This window comes from Labeo rohita, unplaced genomic scaffold (assembly GCF_022985175.1).
Source record: "Labeo rohita strain BAU-BD-2019 unplaced genomic scaffold, IGBB_LRoh.1.0 scaffold_265, whole genome shotgun sequence".
NCBI classification, from domain to species: domain Eukaryota; kingdom Metazoa; phylum Chordata; class Actinopteri; order Cypriniformes; family Cyprinidae; genus Labeo; species Labeo rohita.
This window is the reverse complement of record NW_026128935.1, coordinates 76,876-91,451: the sequence shown is the minus strand read 5'-3', so window position 1 is coordinate 91,451 and position 14,576 is coordinate 76,876. Positions and strand designations below refer to the sequence as shown.

Here is a 14,576-nt window from a genome sequence, read left to right as displayed (position 1 = left end):
TCTCAATATGCCGTTTGTCACCATTGTTGAGATTCATGGGCTGGTTCTTGATGTCTATGTGTGCCTAGGTGAAAAGCTTTTTTTCTATAAACGGGTTGTAAAAAAAATCTTTCCAAAATGTATAGGAAGTGCTGGATCTTCTGTGGATTGTCAAGGCTATTAATAAAAAAAAAAAAAAAAAAACATCTAACTTCAAAATTAGATTCTGGGTGATTTACAACAAACAATGAATATGTTAAAACACAATCACCTGGTGATTTGAGCTTTTGGCTTGTCTGGCTGTTTCAACTCAAATACAGCAGCCAAACAAAATGTAGTATTAAAGTTTTAAGGGTCAAGAGCCCAACTAATACAAACATTGACCACTATAATGGTTGCTTAAAAATTTTGGTTTTCTCCTTTGGTGATTCTGCTTATTAACATCAGGTGTCTTCAATAATGATCAATCATCACTTTGTTAATCACCTAATTATCTCATTACCTTCAACACTGCTTCAGTGTTTATATGTGTCCACTCTCAGAGTGTTAAATTAACACTGGGGATTTTGCTGTGTATGGTGCATCTGATGGTTCTACATAGAACCATTTGACAAAGGTGCCATATAGCACTAAATGTGGTTCCCCTATGATTACGAGCCAAAGAACCACTTTTAGTGCTATATAGCACCATTTGTTTTTAGAGTGTATGTAGAACCATCAGATGTACCATATAACAGTATTTATTTTGAAATAAATAAAACATAGGAGGTTCTTTGCCTCCACGTTGTGCATTTAAAATCCTTAATACATGGCAAACCATTGATTATCTCTTACTTAATAAATAGCATTCATTTGGAAACTTCTCTTTGGGTGGGCCATGGCTGAAAGTGGGCATCATTCTCCTCTCAATACAACACTCATTAAACACCCACAAATCAATAGCAATGACTTCTGGAGGTTTGTCTGGAGACCAGGGTCATCCTGCGTGTCAGGGTCAGTCTTCCTCAATTATCTGCTCTTTACTTCATTCATGTTATATGTCATCTCTTGTATCCCACTGCCAATGCAACTGTGCCTTATTTTTCTAGTCACAATTACTATTACTAGACAGTGATATCCTGGTAATGCAACGGCAATTGTTAACACTTTTAAGAAGGCAGTACAATGCATTATAGTGCAAAATTGCCCTTTATGCTTGTAGTTCATAAAGACTATATTTTATTATATACTATAAATAAAAAAAAATAATAAGAAAAATACTATAATAAAATAATATATTTTATTATATTATATAAGACCATACTTATTATTGTATCTTCGCACATAATTCACAATGAGTGTAAACCCATACCTGTCAAGTATCCCGTTTTGGCCGGGAAAGTCCCGTAATTTACCCTTCTTTCCCGCCGTCCTCCCGTATTAGTATTTTCCCGTAAATCTCCCGTATTTTAACCTGCGTTATAAAAAAAAAAAACGCCCTGTGCTCTGAGCTCTGTCACTAGCACCAAGTACATATAACTGCAGACCGGAGATCTCCAAAATGGGGCGGGAACTCCAAAACTGGGCAAAACCTCCAAAACGGGGCGGGGTCTCGTCTCGCAAAGACTTTCCCCATTGGCTCTAGCTTCAGCCTATTGTTATTGACTTACATTTCAAAACTAAACTTTATAAATTAAACATTGTTTGTAGTTTATCTGAAATATAATAAACTATGCTATATAAATAAATATGCTCAGCGAGAGAAAAGCCCCAAAGCTCGTGGACAGTGGTTAATTATATAAACGGGAATTACCCACAAGCTCTGTCTGTCTGTCAAAGGGAGGAAGCCATGCCCTATTTTGGAGCGCCCACCCCATTGCAGTTATACCCCTCACTAGCCTCGCGATATCTGCCACTTGCAGTAGCCTACTACAGGTACTGTAGGTGGCAGTTGTCGCGAGGTTAGTGAGGTCAGATGATGAGTGACGACGCGGGAAAAAAGAAGAAAAAACAGACAAGAGTAATTTTTTAGAGAGTAAGTTTTTAAGAGTAAGTTTTTTTGTAAGAGTAATTTTCTATCTCTTATGTGAAATGAAAAGAAAAACTGTACAAAAAAGCAATATTAAATGAATGAGTGTGTGAATGTGAAAAGAATGTGGAATGAAAATGAAATGTAAATGTAAAGACAAGCAATGTTAAATGAACAGAAAATATGCAAATAAGCCTTTAAATAAATGCTCTTCATATATACCCTTTTGTGTTTTCATTTAGGCTATGAATGTTCACAGCATGTCAATGTCAACAAAGGTAGGCCTATCATTGGCTTTATGCACAGCTGCACTATTTCCTGAACTTCAGCCAGCTCCTTTGTTTCCTGTCTGCCATTATTGGACAAACTGATCACCTGGATTAATCAGTTTGTCCAATAATGGCAGACAGGAAACAAAGAAGCTGCCTGAAGTTCAGGAAGTAGTGCAGCTGTGCATAAAGCCCATTGTAATTTATAAGTGGTTGACAAGTGGTGATTTTAGCTTTCTTGTCACCTGTCTTAAAATGTAAGGGATACTGGAGCTTGGTTGGGGTGGTGGGACTGCTCGCGGCGGGCGCCGGAAAATTTCCCTTATTTTCAAATCCAAAACTTGACAGGTATGGTAAACCAGAGCTGAAAAGTAAATATTTTGGGTCATTTCGCTGACTGAAAATAAGTGACGTGGCGCCATCTGGTGGAAAAAGTGAATAAGAGCAACACAGCAACACAAATACTACTTCACTCAAAACGGATCATTCTGTCATTACCAATCATATATTTAATTAAAAGAATATGATTGTATTGGTAGAAATGAAATTAACGTTTGAAAAAATATGTGGAAAATAAATTGTCACTGAGTTCAACATAAGTTCTACATGAATTATAATAATAAAAAAGGACACCATCCATTTCATGATAATCTGTTCAGTAATATGTCCATCATCATAAATCCCCAATACAATCCTTAGAGTACATGCATCAGACACAACTCAGTCTTTTTATGATAGTACAAACAGGGTAGGTACTGTACCTTTCTTGCAAAGAAAAATGAATAAATAAACACATGAATCATTACATCAATCTAAGCTCTAATTCATGAATGTCCAACATATTTCTGGTTTCACAGTGAAGATGATCAAAGGACACCCTTATATGTACAAACACAAAGAAAAGATCATCCAAAATAGCAAAATCCTTGCATTACTACAAACAAAATAAATACATCCGGATAAACATTTTCCAATGGATTACTTTTTGACACTAGACTAGTTGGCAAGAACTGCAAGGGAACAACAGATTTTATTTATTTATTTATTTATTTTAATAATTGATAGCTTATTTTATTGTAAGTGCTTTCAGTGGCACTTCTAGTGCAGTAGCTAATAGTACGTCAAAAGCAAGTATCCTGGAGGGCAACGTCATCACCTTCATTGTGTGGCGCTGTTTTCTTTTACCTAAAGTGAAATCGAAAGCAATACTATTAATGTCTGGACACCATTCCAGAGGATTCGACAGCAGGAAACAAAAGAAAATGAAGAAATACTTGCTCGTATTACTGTAAGTTTATAATGTTTCATAGCTATACTACCAGTACGGTTTATTTGCATCTAAACAGATCTCAGGTTAAACTCAGACTTACCTGTTAATGTCTTTTCGTTACTCCAGGTGATACCAGGTGCTCTAGTAATGTGCAGTATGTGCGCAACGGCTTCTAAGCACCACCGTAACAATCCCAGCCAACACATCCATGTGGGGCCCATAAGGGTTGCAACTGGGCCGATATCTGGGGCCCACACGGGCTAACCAACTGGGAACCAGCTAATTTTGTCCTCAGTTTCCATGCTGGCCCTCCATGGGTTAGCCCAGATGGGCACCATATACACAGCAAAACACCTGATGTTAATAAGCAGAATCACCAAAGGAGAAAACCAAAATTTTTAAACAACCATTATAGTGGTCAGTGTTTGCATTAGTTGGGCTCTTGACCCTTAAATCTTTAATACTAGATTTTGTTTGGCTGCTGTATTTGAGTTGAAACAGCCAGACAAGCCAAGAGCTCAAGTCACCAGGTGATTTATGTTTTAACATATTCATTGTTTGACGTAAATCACCTAAAGTCTAATCTCTAAGTTAGTTTTTTTTTTTTTTTTGCTTATTGTAATAGCCTTGACAATCCACAGAAGATCTACCACTTCCTATACATTTTGGAAAGATTTTTTTTTTACAACCGGTTTTAAAAAGAAATATTTCACCTAGGCACACATAGACATCAAAAACCAGCCCATGAATCTCAACAATGGTGACAAACGGCATATTCAGATAAACAGATCAACTCTGAACTCTCATAATTTATTCATGCCGCAATGCATGATGGGAGTCATGGATGAGTTCTGATTGGCTACAACACGCTTTTTGATGGTCACCGTTGTTGTGATTCTCACACTGATTCTTCATGTCTGTGTGTCTAAATTAAGATAAACTTTTTTTCATCATCTGTCTGATTATGGCAAAACTGATTGATCTGTTGTTCACAGTTATTTTTTTTAATCTGTAAGGAAATTCTATGTTAAATACTCAAGTCACTATATGATGATTAAGTCAAGCACAGTCAATGCCATCTTATTGACTTTTGCTCTTTGCTTGTCTGGCTGTTATAACTCAGTAATTGCAGCCAAACAAGACCTAATATTGAGATTTAAGGGTCAAGAGCCCAACTAATGCAAACACTGACCACTATAATGGTTGTTTAAAAATTTTGGTTTTCTCCTTTGGTGATTCTGCTTATTAACATCAGGTGTTTTGCTGTGTATATGGTGCCCATCTGGGCTAACCCATGGAGGGCCAGCATGGAAACTGAGGACAAAATTAGCTGGTTCCCAGTTGGTTAGCCCGTGTGGGCCCCAGATATCGGCCCAGTTGCAACCCTTATGGGCCCCACATGGATGTGTTGGCTGGGATAATAGTTACATGTACAGTAAAATAATAGATAATATTATGACTGTTTTACATCGCGCTGTTCACGCTCCACGTTTACAATGTGAAACAAATGTTAAAGACATTAACATTTCATGCTGCTGCTCATACCGATATAAAGTTGATTTGACGTTTGACGTTGGATGTTAGACAGATATTCAGCCGCGAAAAACTTCAATACATTCTTAGTGAATGAGTACAATTGCATACAAAATGGCTTTTTCTGAAAAGCATTAGAAGGTAGAACTGAACACATCGCAGTTTAGTTGTTTTAATCCTCATCGATATGTTGAAACGCATAAATGCTGTAGCAGCGGGGAGCTTGCGTTTAGGTCAGCTAGGGACCGTCTACAAAGTACATGTGAAAGGATAAAATGCTTAATGGTTTCCCTTCTGAATGTTTTTTTTTTTTTTTTTTTTTTTTTAGTTAACAAAACAAGAGCAATTTGTGCACCAATGTGATAAAGATATAAAGACAAACACTTATAACGCTCACTTGCATTTAAATAAGAAATACTGTAAACAAGATATGTGATTGCGGTTATATGTTATTACTATTATTAAATAAATAAAATGAATAAAAGCAAAAAAAATATTAAATATCATTATCATTCCATAATCCAGTGGTTATGCAGAAGGTTTATTCCAGGTCCTTGTGAGAACATTTTAATGTTCATTGTATTCACAGAACTATGACACCAAAAAGTTGTTCTTGAAATAAACCAATAAATAAATTCATTTAAAATAAATACACTTCTGTATCACCTTCATGGTGTGTGTCTTGTTTCTGTTTTTATAAGAACAATTTTATATTTGTTTTAGGCACAGAACTATAACAGAACACATGCTTTTGAAATTGAACAATTTAGTCAAAGCTGGCAAAAGTGTTATTTTGCTGATGCATTGACTTGAATTTGAAAATCAATCTAATATATATATATATAATATTTATATATAAATATATATTTATGACACTGTTTTATATCACAACTTTAAAGGCTGTGTCTTGTTACAAATAGCAAACATTTTGGTGGTGGTTTTAGCCACAGAACTATAATAGAACAACCCAGCTAGGAATGTTATTGTTGTAAGAATACTTAGAGAACATTATGCTATGTTCTGGTAATGTTTTCAGTGGCAAGTTTTATTTTAGTTCCCAGAATATTCTCTTAAAAGGTAGAATAACATTCTCTAAAAACATTCTACAAATGTTTAATAATAACAACATTATCCTCTAACATTTTAATTCACATTGGATATTGGATGTGGACTCAAATGATGCTCAGAATTCAAATTTAGGTCGAAAGTAAAAACCCAACCTTTATTTACACAAGGTCTTATTGAGTTTAACGGAGGTTTAAACGTCAATGTCCATTTGAAAGTAATAGTTTGGTTTGATGTTACCATTATGGTGAGAAGTGTTTGCTTTAGTTAATCAAAACTGACTCTTGACTTTAAATGTTTTTCTCTAGCTGCTGTAGTTCTGCTTGTTATGGCAAAAACAACATGAGAAAATGTGGTCACCTGGTGGTAATCTATAATCATAGTAATCTTAAAAAATCTTTAAAAGGAGCTTTAATTAGAAAATTTTAAAGCTGACAAAGTTTCTTTGCCACAAACATAAAGTATCAGTGTATGAATCTCAACAATGGTGACTTGCTGCAATGTATTGTGACTGCATCATACGAAACTCATCTAGGGCTCCCAGAATGCATTGCGGCATGAAGCATGTCACCTTTGTTGAGATTCATACACTGATTCTTGATGTTTGTGTCTATCGAAGTACCACATAGTTTAAAATGTTAAAAAAAAAAAAAAAAAAATTGAAGTAAAAATGTAGATTATTTGATCAGAACATTGCTGGATTTTATACAGTTAAAGCACATTACTACAGTCACTAATATGAATTTAATAACATAGATTAGACTCTAGATGTGATCAGATCACTACATGACGATTAACATCAAGTACTCAACATTACATGACCACAGTCTTTCTTGTGGTTCTTGCCATGACAAATACAGTTACAACTGCTAAAGAAAAGATTGAAAAGTGTCAAATTGTCCAACTAAAGCAAATGCTTCTCACCATAATGGTGACATCAAACCAAACCGTTACTTTCAATCAACATCCAAACCTCTGTTAATTTCAATAAAAACTTGTGTAAATGTATGACAGAAATAAAGCCAATCTGGTTTATAATAAGTGAAGCTGGTAATGCTGTTTTTGGAGTTATTTAAAGATGCTGGAGCTTGACTTCAAACAAAGGTTGGGTTTTCACTTTCAACCAAAATGTGACATTTGAGCAATGTAAGTCCACATCTAGTGTGATGGGAATTTTTATTAGAATGTTAGAGGATAATGTTCTTACAATGTTATCAATAAACATTTGTGGAATGTTTTTAGAGAATGTGATCCTACCTTTAGGAGAATATTATGGAAACTAAAATAAAACTTGCTGCTGAAAACATTCCCAGAATATGAAATATTTCTAGCTGAGACATACTATTAAAAATAAAAGCAATACATAATTTAGTTAAAAATAAATACAATCTTCTATCTCCGGTTTAAAGACTGTGTCGTTTTACAGATTTAATAAAGAATATTTTGCAGTAGTTTTCATTGTCAAAAGTGATGCAGAAGTCACAATATTGACATTAAAAATCGCTTGTGAAACCTTCCAAAGAGTGTCCTGTATTACTGCCCCCTAGAGGAACATACTAGAGGTGTTAATTATTGGGCCTAAAACCTCAGCATGTAATAACCTACAACACTGTCTAATACTTGATGGCTGTTCTGTTAATTCTTCGTCATCAGTTAGGAACCTAGGTGTGCTATTTGATGGTAATCTTTCATTTGAAAACCACATCTCTAGTATTTGCAAAACTGCATTTTTCCATCTCAAAAATATATCTAAACTACGCCCTATGCTATCAATGTCAAATGCTGAAACATTAATCCATGCATTTATGACCTCACGGTTAGATTATTGTAATGCTTTATTGGGTGGTTGTTCTGCTCGCTTAATAAACAAACTCCAGCTGGTCCAAAATGCAGCAGCTAGAGTTCTTACTAGAACCAAAAAGTATGATCATATTAGCCCGGTTCTGTCTACACTGCACTGGCTCCCTATTAAACATCGTATAGATTTTAAAATCTTGCTAATTACTTACAAAGCCCTGAATGGTTTAGCTCCTCAGTACCTGAGCGAGCTCTTATCACATTATAGTCCCTCACGTCCGCTGCGTTCTCAAGACTCTGGTAATTTGATAATACCGAGAATATCAAAATCAACTGCGGGCGGCAGATCATTTTCTTATCTAGCACCCAAACTCTGGAACAATCTACCCTACAATGTTCGGGACGCAGACACACTCTGTCAGTTTAAATCTAGATTAAAGACACATCTCTTTAACCTTGCTTACACTAATAACTAATTAACATATTCTTATAATTCAAATCCGTTAAAGGATTGTTAGGCTGCACTAATTAGGTCAACCGGAACCGGGAACACTTCCCATAACACCGATGTACTCAGTGCATCGTCAGAAGAATGGCATCTACGCTAATATTAGTCTGTTTCTCTCTTATTCCGAGGTCACATCAACCACCAGATCCAGTCCGTATCCAGATCAGATGGTCACTGCAGCCCCCGGATCCAGTCCGAACCCAGCCCACATGGTGGATCGGCACCTAGAGACGACCTCTACCGCCCTGAATGTCAGCGGAGTCCACATCAACTAGATGAGCCCCAGAGACGGATCCACAGTGAAGACCACATCACCTAGACGGCTGTCGGCACAGGACCACGGGAACTTTTGGCCAGAGGAGAACTGGCCCCCCCGACTGAGCCTGGTTTCTCCCAAGGTTTTTTCTCCATTTGTCACCGATGGAGTTTTGGTTCCTTGCCGCTGTCGCCTCTGGCTTGCTTAGTTGGGGACACTTTCTTTAAACACAATATTGTATTTTATTTTAATGATTTTGATTAACTACCTTTACCTAAAATGTGAGTGTTTACTGTTGCCTTTGGCATTGTTGATGTACTGTTTCCTATTTAATACTGTACAGCCGCCTTGCCACAATTCTGTATTGTTAAAGGCGGTATATAAATAAAGGTGACTATGACTATGACTATACTGCTGTTTTGACTTCTGAGTTTGAATGTCAAACTCAGTCAAATTAACAGTATGTAATTGAGACACTGATTTCATTTTTTTTTCTTTTTAATTTTGTTCGAATATATTTTTAAAAAGACTTATGCAATAAGATTTTGTCAGAACCACTAGTAAATTATTTTGTTTAGATTTCTAATCTTTTCTTCAGAATCAAGAGAAAACCGTGCTCTCCAATTTATTAAAAAAACGTTATTTTTAAGTTTATCCAGAATCCAGTTTATACATGTTTATTACTGCATATAATTCATTAAAATAGAAGTTTAATTTTTTAAAAGTACAAGTTCATTAAAAATACACCTATATTTTTTGCATTTTGTGTTTTTCAGTTAAGTAAAATACTATTTTCCCCTTTATATTTCATCATTGAGGATTTCTTTAAAAAAGTTTTAAAAATCTCGTCTCGTCTCGTTCTTGTGAACCCAGTCTCGTGTCTCGTCTCATGGGATAAGTGTCTCGTCACACCTCTAGTATATATGTATATATGTATGTATATATGTATGAATGTATGTATGTTTTAGTTTATTATGTAGTGGACAGCACATTCCAGGGCCCAGTTTATGGCAGGAGCCCTCCCTGACTACAATACTGGACATAGGTTTGCTACATTTTGATTGGATCTTGGTGAACTAACATAAACAGACTGTCCAACGGCATCAGATAAAGATGCCAGGACAACAGCCAGACACCTCTTAGAGCACAAGAAGACCACATTTGGTGCAAAGCCCGGGAAGGACAGAACTTCCTATTGGTCAAAATGCAGTTTGTGCCCTTCACCCACCTTGAGACTGTTCCTAAGGGTTTGGCCTGTGACCGACCATAAAAATTCCTTAGGACCTCCAGATGCAGCAGCAGTGGGTGAAACTAAGAGAGATCATGGAGATCCATCCAAATCCATTCATAACTATGTTTTCAAACCTTAAAACTGACTACACTGACTTCCTGGTATGGCCGCAAGCTAGTGGGTCACGTTCGAGCCTGCTCTCTACAACAATCCTGTCTAATCCTTATACTTGAACCAAAAACTCTCCGAAACTGTGGAATTGACGCAGAAATGCCTGGCACTGGAAGAGGCAGTAGAGATAAGCCTAAATCAACAACACAATCCAAATTAACAAGCTTTGGAGCGCATGGCGCAGAGCAGCCAACTAGCAGGGAAGCTAACACTACGAAGGACGCTAATGCTGCTAGCACAGAAGCTAACGGAGGTGATGTGAACAATGAAGCGCTGATTCCACCCAGCAAAGACCAACAGCTCCTGAATATGGCTAAAGATGAGATATTGGGAGAGATACACAATTTGAAAAGCGAGTTCACCGGAAGATTTGATGGGGTACTTAAAGCTATAGAAGAAACAAGAAAGGAGGTGACTGAATGTACAGAGCGGATGGCTGGGGCAGAGGTGCGTCTGTCTAACGTGGAAGACGAGCAGGTCGACTTGAAAACGGTGGTCGAGAGCTTACAGACAAGAAATAAACACCTTGAGGACAAAGTGGTCGATATGGAAACAAGATTGCGTTTGAATAATCTGAGGCTGGTGGGTCTCCCTGAAAATTCTGAGGGATTTGACATGTGCGGCTTTTTGGAGAGCTGGTTGCCAGACGCGCTGGAGTTAAACCCAATGCGTCACCCTTTAGTCCTGGAAAGGGCCCACCGCATCGGGCCAAAGAGAGACACCAATACCTCACCGAGAACGGTAATCATGAGATTTCTTAACTACAAGCAGAAAGAAATCGTATTAAGAACTGCCAAAACAAAGAAGGATATCTTCTATAAGAATCAGCGTGTGAAGTTGTTTGCTGATGTCGCTATGGAGGTGCACAGGCAGCGTAAGCAGTTCGATGTTGTTCGCGATCAACTGCGTAAGCTAGGAGTGAGGCATGGCATTCTTTCCCCAGCCACGTTGGTGCTGACATATAAAGAGAAAGTCCACAAGTTTACTTCCCCAGTGGAGGCCAAAATCTTTACCCAGAAGATCCAAATGGAAATGGTAGAAACAGAATGACTTATGTTAATAGGTACTGCCACTGCCAACTACACAGGGTAGGTATTTTGATAAGGCATTACCGAAGTACAAATGCAAGTACTGTTCAAAAAGGATACATTACTTGAATACAGTTGCAGGTGAACGTTGAGACAATAGTTTAGATGCTAGGAATCTAACGATGTTCGCGGTTGGAAGTAGTGTATTTCAGGGGTTTACCCAGTTAGCTGGGTTGGGGGGTTTTGTTGTTGTGATGTTTGTGCTGTTTGCAGCATTTAGCTCTAATGTTCTAGTGTGTGTTAACTCTCAGACACATATATATAGTGTAAAAATAAGACTATTGTATGTTTGTTTAGATGACACAAAAATTTGAAATTAAATATACTTCCTGGAATTGCAGAGGCTTGGGTACACCTAAAAAGATTAAGCAGGTTATGAACAAAATAAAAGATCTTGGCTCTAAAATAGTCTTTCTGCAGGAAACCCACACTCTTGAGGAGGAAAATATCAGAATTAGCAGGAGGTGGCAGGGATCGCTGTATGCATCATCATTTACATCAAGTGTCAAGGGGTGAGGGTGATAAAGGACTCAGATGCAGAGTTAGAAATAGTAAAGTTTATTTCTTGTTGCCTCAGAACACAAAGTAACACAAACAATAGTAAACCGCCGTAGACTAGGCGGAGATTCCAGAGCTGGCCGGCAGCGACAAAGCACCAAATGACCCAAACGATAGTTAACCGCTGCTAGGAGAAGCGGAGATACCAGAGCTAGCCGGCAGCGAAAAAACACAAAATAACATAAACAATATTTAACTGCTTGCTTAGGAAAAACAGAGATTCCAGAGTTGGTCCAAGCGGCTGGAACTGCGCTAAGAATCCTGCAGCACAAGAGAACAGAGGATCAGACTGCAGCGTGAGAGTGACACAAATCACAGGTAAGGACAAAACAATCTACTCACAGCGAGGAAAGGAAAAGTGGGGACATATAAAGGCGTGGGGAAATAAGCCACAGGTGGTAGCGAGTCAGCTCGTGATCTGCGCAATCCCGCCGCACCATCAGCGCTGATTGCCCAGACCACAAGCTGCCGAACAACACAAACGGCGAGAGGACCAGGGAAGGCACCCTGAACCGTGACAGTACCCCCCACCTGAGGTCTCACCATGACGCTGATGGAACTGATCAATGAGGGCGTGGTCCAGAACGTCACGAGCTGGAATCCAGCATCTCTCCTCCGGACCATAACCCTCCCAGTCTACCAGGTATTGGTAACTTCTACCCCTACGCCTAACATCAATGAGCCGCCACACCGTATAGGCTGGCGACCCCTCGATGAGTCTAGGAGGCGGGGGGGCAGAGGTCAGGGGTTCAAGGGGGGATCGAAAGACGGGTTTGATCTTGGAAACATGGAACACCAGGTGGATCTTTTTAAACTGGGGGGTTAATTTGAGCCGCACCGTCACCGGACTAAGCACCTTAGTGATAATAAACGGTCCAACAAATTTGGGTCCCAGTTTACGTGAGGGAAGTCTGAAGTTGATGTCCTTAGATGACAACCAGACCTTCTGGCCACACACGTAAAGTGGGGGCTTGATACGGTGACGGTCCGCCGACGCTTTGTTCCTCTCGCCAGTCCGAGTAAGGGCTTCTCTGGCGATCCTCCAAGTACGGAGGCATCTCTGAACAAACGCATGCGCGGAAGGAACAACAGCATCGGATTCTTGAGAGGGAAATAATGGTGGCTGGTAGCCTAAACAGCACTGAAAGGGAGATAACCCCGTAGACGAGACCGGGAGGGAGTTATGCGCATACTCGACCATGGTTAACCTGGAACTCCAAGATGACGGTTCGGCGGACGCCACACAGCGCAGAACACTCTCTAAATCCTGGTTGGCACGCTCAGCCTGACCATTGGTCTGCGGGTGGTATCCAGAGGACAGGCTCGCAGTCGCCCCCAGCTGTCGACAGAACTCTGTCCAAAATTTAGACACAAACTGGGGACCCCTGTCAGAAACCACGTCCACCGGGAGGCCATGAATACGGAAGACGTGATCCAAGACAATAGACGCCATCTCCCTCGCTGAAGGTAATTTGGGGAGGGGAATAAAGTGGGTCGCCTTCGAGAACCTGTCCACCACAGTGAGGACTACAGTCTTGCCATTAGAAGGGGGCAAGCCCGTAACAAAGTCCATCGCTATGTGTGACCAGGGTCGCGAAGGGACTGACAGCGGCTGGAGTAGCCCTGCTGGGGGTCGATTGGAGCCCTTACCCGCAGCGCAAATCGGACAGGCCGACACGAACCGCCGAGCATCCCGCGCCATGGACGGCCACCAAAACCGCTGCTTGATTAACCTATGAGTGCAAGTCGCTCCAGGATGGCAAGCTAGGCTAGAGGAGTGGCCCCACTGTAGGACGCTAGTTCGGACCGACTGGGGCACGAACAGCAGGCTCTCTGGGCACCCCGCGGGGACAGTAGCGTCGCCTAGTGCGGTGCGGACTCTGGACTCCACCCCCCAGGTGACCGCTGCCACCACCACCTGTTCGGGGTGCAGAATAGCCACAGGGGGGGCGGGACTAACTTTAGCCTCAAAAATCCGCGACAGCGCATCAGGTTTACCATTCCTAGAGCCTGGGCGATAAGAAATAGTAAACCTGAAACGTCCAAAAAATAATGCCCAGCGAGCCTGCCTAGAATTCATTCTTTTGGCTGTGCGGATGTACTCTAGGTTTTTGTGGTCGGTCCAAACGATGAACGGAAATCCTGCGCCCTCTAACCAGTGACGCCACTCCTCCAGCGCCAGCTTGACAGCTAGTAACTCCCTATTCCCAATGTCGTAGTTCCGTTCCGTGGGGGTTAAACGATGGGAAAAGAAGGCGCAGGGGTGTATTCTCTCGTCAGAAGGTGATCTCTGAGACAACACGGCCCCAACCCCCACCTCAGACGCATCCACCTCAACAATGAACTGCCGGGATGGGTCAGGGGTTGTTAAAATGGGAGCCGAAATAAATCGACTCTTCAGATTTTCAAACGCAGTCTGTGCCTGCAACGACCAACAGAACCGCTTCCTAGTGGAGGTGAGATCCGTCAGAGGAAGGGCGACCTGACTAAAGTTCCGAATGAACCGCCTGTAAAAATTGGCAAACCCCAGAAAACGCTGGACCGCTCTGCGACTATCTGGGGTAGGCCAATCAGCAACCGCTTCTACCTTGGCGAGGTCCATCCGGATGCCTTCAGGCGAGAGAACAAACCCAAGGAACGGAACTGACTGTGCGTGAAACTGACACTTCTCCATCCTAGCGAACAAACGATTCTCCAGCAGCCGCTGGAGCACTCGCCTGACGTGCTGGACATGATCGCGTTCGTTTTGGGAGAAGATCAGGATGTCGTCGAGGTACACAAAAACAAACCGGTCGACCATGTCTCTGAGCACGTCGTTGACGAGTGCCTGGAAGACCGCTGGG

The 14,576-nt window shown here is 40.4% G+C and overlaps 1 protein-coding gene across 2 annotated transcripts in view; it reads left to right on the top strand.

Moving 5' to 3' along the window:
• Positions 1-3,466: 3,466 nt before the first annotated feature.
• LOC127159930 (NACHT, LRR and PYD domains-containing protein 12) overlaps positions 3,467-14,576 on the top strand; it is an 83,308-nt gene continuing 72,198 nt past the window's right edge. For both annotated transcript variants that reach the window (XM_051102619.1, XM_051102616.1), the window contains exon 1: positions 3,467-3,544. The gene's annotated coding sequence lies outside the window, so the exon portion shown is untranslated. The remainder of the gene's footprint in view (positions 3,545-14,576) is intronic.